This window comes from Sinocyclocheilus grahami, unplaced genomic scaffold (genome assembly GCF_001515645.1).
Source record: "Sinocyclocheilus grahami isolate Dianchi unplaced genomic scaffold, SAMN03320097.WGS_v1.1 scaffold4272.1, whole genome shotgun sequence".
NCBI classification, from domain to species: Eukaryota; Metazoa; Chordata; class Actinopteri; order Cypriniformes; family Cyprinidae; genus Sinocyclocheilus; species Sinocyclocheilus grahami.
In genome coordinates, this window is record NW_015509242.1 from 11,181 (window position 1) to 13,886 (window position 2,706).

Sequence of the window (2,706 nt, forward strand, 5' to 3'; positions counted from 1 at the left end):
CGGCAATGTTTTCTGGAAGTATTCCTGAGCCCATGTTGTGATTTCCATTACAGTAGCATTCCTGTATGTGATGCAGTGCCGTCTAAGGGCCCGAAGATTACGGGCATCCAGTATGGTTTTCCGGTCTTGACCCTTACGCACAGAGATTGTTCCAGATTCTCTGAATCTTTGGATGATATTATGCACTGTAGATGATGATAACTTTAAACTCTTTGCAATTTTTCTCTGAGAAACTCTTTTCTGATATTGCTCCACTATTTTTCGCCGCAGCATTGGGGGAATTGGTGATCCTCTGCCCATCTTGACTTCTGAGCGACACTGCCACTCTGAGAGGCTCTTTTTATACCCAATCATGTTGCCAATTGACCTAATAAGTTGCAAATTGGTCCTCCAGCTGTTCCTTATATGTACATTTAACTTTTCCGGCCTCTTATTGCTACCTGTCCCAACTTTTTTGGAATGTGTAGCTCTCATGAAATCCAAAATGAGCCAATATTTGGCATGACATTTCAAAATGTCTCACTTTCAACATTTGATATGTTATCTATATTCTATTGTGAATAAAATATAAGTTTATGAGATTTGTAAATTATTCCATTCCTTTTTTACTCACAATTTGTACAGTGTCCCAACTTTTTTGGAATTGGGTTTGTATATATGTATACTGTATATACACACGCACACACACACACAGTTATTGAAAAGAATCACCCCCCTTTACAATAATCACATTTTGTTGCTTTGCAGCCTGAAATGAAAACGGACAATGCAACTTATAACATCCAAGTGAAAGATATAACACCAACATGTCATTAAAAAAAAATAAAAACCAGAATCTCCGAGTTGGAAAATGGATCACCCCTTTGTGTCAGTATTTTGTTGAACCATCTTTTGCTTTAATTACTGCCTTTAGTCTGTTGGGATTTGTCTCGGTCTCTGCTAACTTTGCACATCTAGACTTTGCAATATTTGCCCATCTTCTTTGTAGAAATGCTCAAGTTCAGATAAATGTGATGGTGAGCATTTGTGGACTGCAGTCTTCAAGTCATTCCACAGATTTTCAGTGGGGTTTAAGTCTGGGCTCTGACAAGGCCATGCAAGGACATTCACCTTTTTCTCCTTCAACCACTGTGTGCTTAGTTTTGCTGTGTGCTTTGGGTCATTGTCATGTTGGAAGGTAAACCTTCTTCCCATTGACAACTTTCTGGCAGAGGGCAGCAGATTTTCCTCAAGAATTTGACGGTATTTTACCCCATCCACATTTCCTTCTATCCTGACAAGTGCTCCAGGTCCCGCTGCAGAGTAACACCCCCAGAACAGGACATCACCACCTCCATGCTTTACTGGAGGAATGCAGTTACTTGAATGGTGAGCTGGATTGGATTTCCGTCAGACATATTGTTTGGTGTCGAGGCCAAATAATTCAAATCAAATAACTCAAATATTCAAATAACTCAAATTTTTGTCTTATCTGCCTCAGAATTTTCAAGGTGCGTTTTGGCAAAGCTCAGTCGTGACTGCATGTGGCTTTTCTTGAGCAGTGTCTTTTTTCTTGCAACCCTCCGTTACAAGCCACATTTGTGGAGAATTTGTGATACTGTTGTCACAAGCACACAATCACCACTCTGTCATGAATTCCTGCAGCTGCTTCAGAGCTGCTGTAGGCCTCTTGGTCACCTCTCTGACCAGTTTCCTCACTGTGCTTCTAGGCATTGGCTAAGCTTTTGAAATGTTTTTGTCTCCATCTCCTGACTTGTGCCTGTCTACAACTTTATCCCGGAGATCTTTTGACAGTGCCTTGTCACCCATAGTTGATTGTTTTCTTCAGTTGTACTACCAAGGACTGAAATGCTCCAGGAAAGCTCTTTTCATGCTGAGCTGATCAAAATGAACACAGCTGATCACAGTTCAAATGGCTTTGTGTGCCTTTGTGTGATTAGCTACATCTGACTGAGTTTACAAGTCATTTTAAGGGGGGGGTGGGGGGTGGGGGGTGTACAGTATATACACACACACTACTATGCAACAGTCTAAGGCCACTAGTATTTTAACCAAAAAAAATGGTTTTAAGTCAGTTATTAGCTTTACATTTCCAAACATTGCTTTTGGCATTTTGCCATTAATTGTAATGGCAAAAAAAGAAAAACTAATAATTGTATAATGGTATTTTGTTTGCACAAGGAGTCTGACAACAGCCAGTGCTTCACACAGTTCGTCTGGAATAACATGAAGTCCTTTGCAGGAAGGTTTCTTGAAGTGTCTTGGAAACATTGCCACAGCTCTTCTGGATTCAGTCTCAGTTTATTTCTGTTTGACATCAAATAACACACTACAGTTAAAATTATAATCAAGTACTTTGCATGCTTTAGTTTGTTGGCTAAACATCGAACTAAGTGTACTACTTTATAGCACAACAAACGATTATTAAAACAATGATTTAAAATGTACTTAAAAGTAAAACTTTACTGTACTTTAAAAGTAAAACTAATATTAATACAAAGTGCACTTGCAGAGTAAACTTATGAGGCCTTTTATTTAATTAATATATTATCTGCAAGTACAGTTGTTTAAAAATATAATTTTAAGATTTGAAGTACACATGGACAATAGTGTTTGCTGATTTTGCAAAGCTCTCACAGCTATGAAATCCTGCCTTCTTCTAAATCTGACTCTGATCACATGTTAGTCATGTGCTGCATCATTTCT